We start from the raw sequence: 9,418 nt of genomic DNA on the forward strand, positions 1-9,418 counted from the left end.
CTACAAACCCTAAAAACCCTAAAAAACTTAACCCTACAAACCCTAAAACCCTTAACCCCAGAAAACTTAATCCTAAAAACCCAAAACCTCTTTAAACCTAAAAATTGTCAAATCCTAAAGCCTAAAAACACTTATCTCTGAAAATGCATAACTCCAAAAACACTAACCCGAAAAAAAATTGACTAAATACCCTTAACCCTAAAGCCCATTAACAGCAAAAATCCTTTACCCCCAAAACACTTAACCCTGCAAACCAAAATCCCCTCTAACCCTAAAAATCCTAAAGCCCCTAAACCCTAAAAATAATTAAGTCTAAAAACACATAACCCTAAAACCCCTAAACCCCCTTAACTTTACAGGTCAAATATGTGCCTTGTTTTCCACACCTGTGCCTCCTGTTACAACTCCAAAAAACACACGCCTTGCTCAGCTTGTGCCTTTTGCAAGTTGTGTTCCCCGAGCAGAGCCCAGATGGCGGGGTGAGGAAGGACTCGGCTCCACAGGAATACCTCAAGTGCCTTGGACACAAGAACTATCTCCACAACGACCCAACCTGACCTAGGAGTTACTGGATAGTTAAAAGATGTGTTTCTGCACGGGATAACGGTATTAATTGCCATTGTAATCTTTTTAATGATATCGGGCTCTGTGTGGAATTGCTTTATGAGAATTATGAACCAAATGATAAAAGGGGTCTGGATCGCTCAAAAACAAAAAGGGGGATTTGTGGAGCGGCTAGAAGACAATGGGCACATTATGAGCAATCCAGACCGAGTAACTTTATTGTAACAGCAGGCCGAAGTTGTAGCAAGTTGCAGCTGTCGTGAAGGACACGTGCAAGGCTAAGAGAGACAAAGAAACTGTGGACAAGGACAAGGAGATTGTGAAACTGCGTCTGTGGCAAGAAGATAAGGAAGTTGGACTGAAAAATGATGAGCTAAGATGTGAAACAGGATGTCTACGTGACAGGAGAGCAGCATGTGGACACCGCGCCAGGACCAATCCTAGATGACTAGAGTACGCGTGGACAAGTAGTTTTAGCCCATCACCTCTGAATAACAACGCATGCGTGGCGTGTGTATCTTTTGTTAAGAGTATAAATTGCTGTAAGCCTTTTAATAAATCAGCGCTAACTTGATCACATTGGCCGTGTAAGTTGTGTCCGAGAGACATCCACGTCAACAAACCAGTACGGGGAGAGCAGTGGCCCCTGCCCCAGGAAAAGCTGTGTGCCCTGCATGAATTGGTGTAAGGAACAGTTAGACGCGGGCCACATTGAAGAATCACATAGCCCGTGGAACACCCCTGTAGTTGTGATAAAAAAGAAGTCTGGTAAATGGCGATTGTTGCGTGACCTGCGTAAAGTCAATGCAGTGATGGCCCCTATGGGGGCCTTACGGCCAGGACTGCTACCTGCCACCATGATACCAACGGAATGGGACATCTTAGTTATCAATCTGAAAGACTGGGGTTTTTACCATTCCTTTAGATCCAAAAGACAAAGCAAAGTTTGCTTTTACAGTACCAACTAGAACTAACTCTGAACCCACAAAAAGGTACCACTGGCCCGTGCTGCCTCAGGGCATGAGAAACTCACCAACCATCTGTCAATGGTTTGTTTGTAGCCCAAGCCCTGAGCTCAGCGAGAGACAAATACCAAGATGTTTACTGTTATCATGACACGGATGGCATTTTGCTAGCAGCACCGTCCAAAGAGCTGCGGGAGACAGTTGAGAAGGGTGCCAGGCACAGTTTAGCAGAGTTTGGATTGCATGTAGCTCCTGAAGAAGTTCAGAGGCAAGAGCCCTGGAAATATCTGGCCATGAATGTGCTGAAGGGAACTGTGTCTCCACAACCTATCAAATTGAAACTGGATGTAAAGACTTTGAATGATGTCCAAAAACTTGCAGGAATGCTAAATTGGCTACGGCCTTATTTAGGCCTTTACTAATGAACAAATGCATCCTCTTTTGCAGCTTTTAAAAGGAGACGCAGATCTTTTAGCCCCAAGGTATTTAATGCCTGCAGCCTTGGCACTTGTGAAAGAAGTCAAACAGTTGATCTCTTCACGGCATGCGTGGCGTCTAGACATCACGCTTCCTTTAAGTGGTTTTATTTTAATGGACCAATCTTCCCCTTATGCTATGTTGGCCCAGTGGAACCAGGCTTGGCAAGATCCACTGCATGTACTTGAATGGTTGTTTCTGCCTTTGCAGCCTAAGAAAAGCGCTGTCGAATTGTACAAACTTGTTGTCGATGTGATCATAAAAATCTGAAAAAGATGTTTAGAGTTGACTGGAGTTAATCCAGCAACTGTAATTATCCCTGTACAACAATTCTATGTTGAATGGGCGCTATTAAACTCTACTGCCCTTCAAGTGGCTCTTGCCAGTTTTCAAGGGCAAGTTCAGTACCACCATCCACCTCACCCACTTTTGAAAATGACTGTAAAACTAACTTTACGGCCACGGCAACGAAGTCGGAGACGACCAGTCAAAGGTGACACAGTATTTACAGGTGGGTCTGGAAAAATGAGAAAAGCCGCAGTCGCTTGGAAAAAAAATGGGCAATGGCATTCCCGAACTGTATATCAGGAAGGATCCCCGCAAGTCGTAGAGTTACAGGCTGCGGCTTTGGCATTTCAGTATTTTCCAGGCCTTCTTAATCTTGTTACTGATTCGGCATATGTGGCAGCCCTCCTTCCCTAGTTAGGCACGGCTGTCCTTGGCCATGTCAACATTCCCGAGCTTTTTGCAATTTTGACTTTAGTTTGGGAAAAGATTCGGAAACGCCATTCTCCGTATTATGTTATGCATGTTAATAGCCATACTTCCCTACCGGGTTTTGTAATTGAAGGCAATGCTAGAGTTGATGCTCTAGTTTCTGTGGCTCTGTCGGTGCCTGTTCCTGATGTCCATCAGCAAGCTGTGTTAGCCCACCAGTTCTATCATCAGAATTGGCGATCCTTGTATCATCAGTTTGGCCAGAAGGGTCTCTCTCAGGCTGCTGCACGCAGTATTGTTGCAGCCTGTCCAGACTGTCAAAATGTTACTTCTGTGCCAAATTATGGAGTTAATCCTAGAGGCCTTCAAGCTTTACAGCTTTGGCAAACAGATGTAACTCATTACAATGAGTTTGGCAGACAAAAATATGTCCATGTTACAACAGATACATATTCTACTGCAATGATTGCTACTGCCCACACAGGTGAGACCAGTTGTGACGTCATTTGGCACTGGCAACGTGCTTTTTCTCTGCTCGGTGTCCCTCTTGAAATCAAAACGGACGGTGGACCTGCCTATAGTTCCAGGCCCGTCAGTCAGTTCCTTTCCCAATGGGGGATCTCCCACAAATTTGGTATTCCAAATACCATCCATCCAAATTCCATTCCAAATTCCAAATTCCAAAGCCATCGCTGAACGCATGAATGGTACTCTTAAATGCCAGCTTGAAAAACAAAAAAGGGGAATGAAGGGAATGACCCCAGAGGCATGATTAGAGAAAGCATGTTATGTTTTGCACTTTCTGAAAATCTCTGCTGACCATGTGGTGCCTCCCATTCTTGTTTGGCACTTGGTGTCAATTGGTGACAAGCAGCAAAAGCACGAAGGCGTCTTAGTATGCATGAAAGACCCTCGTACCGGGCATTGGTTGGGACCGTGTGAATTGTTAACTTGGGGGAGAGTTATGCTTGTGTTTCTACAGTTGAAGGTCCACGATGGATACCTGCTCGCTGTGTGCGTGCCAGACCGTGGGAGCACTGCTGCCGCCAGTCAACGCAACAACTAATGTGTGGTCTCCTTACTGAACCAGTCTTGTTTGGTGTGCCCTTCCTCAAAACTGACTCGCAGACATTGTTGCAAAAAAGTGAATGTACGATTTTGACAAAGAATGTGGGGAATGAAGAATGTTACTGAAAGCCTTGATATTTGGGATGATTACCTCTGTCTAATGTTAATCCAAAAGAAGTTGATATTGTTTGCACTTTGAATGTCGATAGTTGTTTTTATGGAGATGCTAATGTAGTAGGAGGCCATGATGGGACCATGACACCCGCATAAATCAACACGTGAACATGTTGATAAGCATAATGTGCTCAAACGCAATATAACTTTGGATGAAGCATGTAACGATGTAGTTGATTAATGGAACTGATGGGAACGTATTGCAGTGGTTCTTCTCTTATCCAGCGCAACCGCAGGGAAAGCATTCAAGAGTTAAATCACCTTGTTTGTTAGGCAGTTAAGAATGTGAGTCAAATTTGCCACTATGACGTACAAAACAGAGCAACTATTGCCCTTTTGTTGTTGGCTCAAGGACATGGCTGTGAGAATTGTGATGGTATGTGCTGCTATGGATTTTAGGCGCCCCATTGCAGCAACACGTTATCAGAATCTGAGAAAATGTCATCCTTTTGGGCATCAATTCACTCAATTGGCAGTATTGTTTGTTTGCTGTTGCCTTGGTTGCCGTCATGTTTGCAAGGGCCCTGCAGAACATGACAAACCTGGTACTAGCTGTTCAAAAAACAACAAGGGGGAATTGTTAGGGTCTGCAGCGGGTCTGCAGACAAGTTAGTTGACTTCAAAGACTTAGCCGTGTACCTTTAAGACAGCCACAAATTGTCAGGTATGTAAACAGGATGTGAAGGATCGGAACTTAGAGCCGCAGCATACAGGCACCTACAGCAACAGCAAATAGCAAGCAAGAAGAAGGACACAAAAACCTATCAGGGTCTAACACCTGCACTGTCTAAGATATATAAATAGTTTGTATAAAGAATAAAGGCCATTTTGTCCGAACCCAGCAACGCAGACATAGTGGTTTTTTCAGTCCTCCTCGACTTGCGTCACCACAACCTTGTCAAGGTTTAGCCCCAGCAGGCAGCTAAGCATCACACAGCCTCTGTTAGCTCCCTGCCCTGGTGGGATGGAGGGGAAAATCAGAAGGGTAAAAGTGAGAAAAGATTGGGTCGAGATAAAGACCGTTGAATAGGTAAAGCAAAAGCCGTGCACGCAAGAAAATCAAACCAAGGAATTCCTTCCCTGCTTCCCAGGGGCAGGCAGGTGCTCAGCCATCTGCAGGGAAGCAGGGATCCATCATGTGTAACAGCTACGTGGGAAGACAAATGCCATAATGCCCAGTGCTCCTCCCCTTCCTTCTTCTTCTTCTTCCAGCTCTATAACCAGCATGACGCCATATTGTATGGAACAGCCTTTCAGCTAGTTCAGGTCAGCTGTCCTGGCTGTGTCCCCTCCTGGTTTCCCGTGCCCCTCCAGCCCTCTCACTGGCAGGGCCCAAGGAACTGAAAAGTCCTTGACTTAGCATAAACATTACCCAGCAACAACCACAACCATCAGTGTGCTATCGACACTGGTCTTACACCAAACCCAAACCACAGCACTGTGCCAGCTACTAAGGACACTAACTCCATCCCAGCTGAAACCAGGGCACTATCCACCCCTTGTTCCATTCCATTTACATCATGCCACACTTCCCAATGCAACCACATTCACCACCACCACCCTTCCCATCCTTTGATATAATACATAGATATCATTCCCCTAGTCCAGGGGTCCTCAAACTACGGCCCGTGGGCCGGATATGGCCCCCCAGGGTCCTCAATCCAGACCCCCGTATTTACAGATCCACCCCCACCCACCCCACCCCCGCCAGGGGTTGGGGGGGGAAACCAAGCAGCCAAAGGTGACTTCCTGCCGCTTAATCCGCGCGCCGGCCCCCTGTTTAAAAAGTTTGAGGACCCCTGCCCTAGTCTATGGACCACCACTGTAAAAATGTCCAGAAAATGTCCATTGTGTTCATTCAGTCCATGAAGATGATCTGTTATGCTGGTCACTCAGGAGAGGAGAGTTTGTGTGTTGTGTGGGGTTACTGGGCCAGCTCCGGTCGGGTCACTACTGCACTTGCCGTGCTATTGTAAGGCTTGTCCTCCAATGGTTCAGGAGGTTCCTGCTATAGTAATTTCTAGAACATGCAACTCAAACCATGGCTTACAACAATTGAAAGGTATAGCCATTACAATGTCCACCCCGTTCCCTTTGGACCAGCCTGTAGGGTTTAACATTGCAATGAAGTCCTCCCCTTGCCCCTGCTCCAGCTTGTACTTACCCACAGACTGCCGTCCCTTAGGGTTGTACCTGCTCCAAGTGGAGCCTCAGCTACGAGCCACAGCCCCTGCAGGGGTATGCCTGCTGCAGCACGGACTTACCCACAGCCGCAGTTGCTTTGAGGTGCACCTGCTCCAGCATGGCCTTATGCATGGGCCATGACCATAGACCTGCTCCAGCGTGGCCTTACCCACAGCCACAGTCCCTTCAGAAATAAAAAAGCTCCAGCATGGCCTTATCGCTGGCTGCTGTCTCTCCAGGGCTGTCCTGCTCTATCATGGGCTTATCTATGACCACACGTTTTGAGGTGCTCCAACATGACCTCATGCACAGCACTGATGCTTCCAGGTGTACCTGGTGCAACATGGACTTACCCACAGCTGCAGATGCTTCGAGGTGTACCCTCTCCAGCATGGACTTGTCTTGGGCCACAATACCTGCTGCGGCATGGACATAACCACGGCCACAGATGCTGTGATATATACCTGCTCTGGCATGGACTTATTCATGGCCACCGATGCTTTGGGCTGCCCTGCTCCCATTTGGATTCACCCACAGGTCACAATCCCTTCAACTTGAGCTCACACCGGAGTTCCAGCCTTTCCAGTGCAGCAGCACAGAAACAGCAGCCGTGCCCTAGCCATCTGCCAGCCCAGGCGCACCACCATGGCTCGTTAAAATGTTCCTGGGCAGCACAGGAAGGTGATAAGCAGTACAGCAAGCAGTGAAAGGAAGAAGCAGCCACTAATGAGCACTAGACTCTAATAGACAGTGAGGAAAGCAAGCCCCATGGGAGGCGCAGAAACCTACTGATTAGTAGCAAACCAGCAATAACAGCTATAAATTCAAACTAGCAAACTCCTATCAAGTAGAAGAATTCTTTGTTGGTGGTTATGATACAGTTTTCAAAATCCAGTTGCCTAATAAGGAAGAAAGAAGGAATTTTTTTGAGGCCTTAGTTGTAAATCAAGCTGTTCAACCTCCTGCGCCAAAAGAGAAAGCAGGTGAGGATAACCTCCTCTACATCGAAAACTTTGCTAACTGTAAGAGAACAGCTATCCAGAATGTGCTTTGGTGGCCATTTTCTATCAAGAATTTATCATATGCTTGTGCCTGAGTGCCATACATTGACTGAAAGTTTCTGATTAAACGAAGCTTGGTGGCCTGCGGATAACTGGCTAGCTGAAAAGGGTCACATAGACATAGTCCAGCTGGCTGGACAAAAATGCACATCGCTCTCAGCTTATCTGAAGTAAAGCAAAATACACTGTCTTTGGCTGTCCTTGTTACACAATAACAGGAAGATTTTGGTGGGAAAAGAATGTTGCAGGTGGGAACAGATAACTACAGAAGAGAAACAAGGGGCGGGCTTGGTATTTAGGTAACTAACCAATAATGAGCTTAACTTTTGTAATATGTATGAGCTAATTATAAGAAGGCATAAAAGGTGACTGTAAGGTACAATAAACGAAGTCTGCTGATCACTCATATTGAGTGACTGTGTCTTCCCTCCATCGCAACAGTGGCCCTTGGAAGTACTGCCTGTCACCCTGCTGCCTGAGCCTTGACAGCGGACTGAGGAAGAAATAAGAGCGCCAGAGGAGCAGGAGGGGGATACGTTGCGTGGAGTTAGGATTTTCTAAAGGGATGTGACCGTTAGACTTGTCGTTGAGAGGCGTTTCAGAGCATTTGCAAAGGCTGCTGGCCCAGAGGAGGTCAATGTCGATCTCTAAGACCATTTTATCTGTGGGCCTTCATAATTTCCCTCTGTGTCTATTTCTCAGGGTTTGTGTGCTTTTCGTAGGAAGCTTTCTCTTGGCTTTTAGCACCAGGAAGTGAATTTTGCTTTTACTTTTGGCGATTCCTAGAGGCTCTCGAACGTGTGTTACTTGAGTATTCACTGAAAGCCCCAGGCTCCTTCTGAAAACATTTATTGAATGTTTATTGTGTGAAACGTGGGAATATTCCAGTTGGAAGGGACCTACAGCGATCCTCTCGTTCCGCTGCCAGTTAGACCAAATGCCAGCACCGCTGGCTCATGGCAAGGCCTTGACGTGTAGGCATGTGGCAGGCCCGAAAAGCAGAGAGATCTCTCTCTTTCTAATTAGTAACGGTATCTCTAGGATTGTTCTCATAAAGCCTAGAGCTCTTGAGTTGACTGACAATGGTTTCTGTGAGAAGAGGAGTAGAAGCAGCAGTTGTCAACGTAAATGTTAAGTCTATTCTCTGTTTCACCGGGGGCTGCTCCTCAGCGTAAGATCAGCCATAAGGCCTGTGTGCTTTCTTCCTTGTCCCGTACACTTTGGATGTCTCCTTTTCTCATTTAATGTATGGAATAAGCCTAAGCCAGGGCCGTGTACTTCAGTCAGCTGAAATGTTGATAGAGCTTTGCAGTTCAGCAAAGTCCTGCTCCCCTCAGCGTCCACTGACTTGTCTTTCCCTTTACTTCCACTTTCTGAGGCGGGAATAATCTAGAGAAGCAGAGATGTCCTCATCTGAACCAGCCATGAGGCTCCTTTCACGGTCCGAGCAAGGAAACCGGCACCTCTGGCTCCAGCTACCTCACCTCATTCATGTGGGCCATGGAAGATGTGTTTCCTGACCTAAATGACTTTGGAGTTTGACCGTGCAGTGCTGTAATCGCAACGGGACTGTATTCTTTTCCTGCTGTTGCCCTCCTGTTTTCTCGAGTGCTTCTTGTGTGTGTGTGTGTTGGGGGCGGTGTGTGTGCGCCTGAGTTTCTGATTTTTAGGGAGCTGTGACTTTTCCCAGGAAGAAAGAAAGTCAAAGCAAACATTTCTCAGTCAAAAAAATAACAGCAACAGTTGTGTCTCTGTCATGGCAAAGAGAGACCGTGTTACAGGTACAGGAGACTTCACTGATCCTGTACTCCAGAGAAACAGAACCCCTGACTTCAGAAATGTGTGTCATTCCAGGTTGGTGGGGACACTGTATGGCTCGCGCAAGACGTTCTCGGGTAGAAGAGCAACAGCGGATGGGTGTGGAGAAAGCAATGGGGATTCTCACACAGCCAGTGATTGTGGATTCCTATGGGGTCAAGGTAAGTCCAATTTCAATTTTGTTAATCCTGAAGTAGGCTGTTTTCTTGCTACAGGTACAGTTGTCAATGGAGTCAGACGTTAACCAATGCCAACTAAAACTGGGAAGGATACGTAGCTTGTGAAAGAATTCCACCCGGGGTGGACTAGGTTGTGTTTCCACACCTGGTGTAGACTGCTGTTCTTGCTTTTGGTGAACTAAACTTGAGGAGGCTGCGTTCTCTTCCTAAT

This window comes from Falco rusticolus, chromosome 5 (assembly GCF_015220075.1).
Source record: "Falco rusticolus isolate bFalRus1 chromosome 5, bFalRus1.pri, whole genome shotgun sequence".
NCBI classification, from domain to species: Eukaryota; Metazoa; Chordata; class Aves; order Falconiformes; family Falconidae; genus Falco; species Falco rusticolus.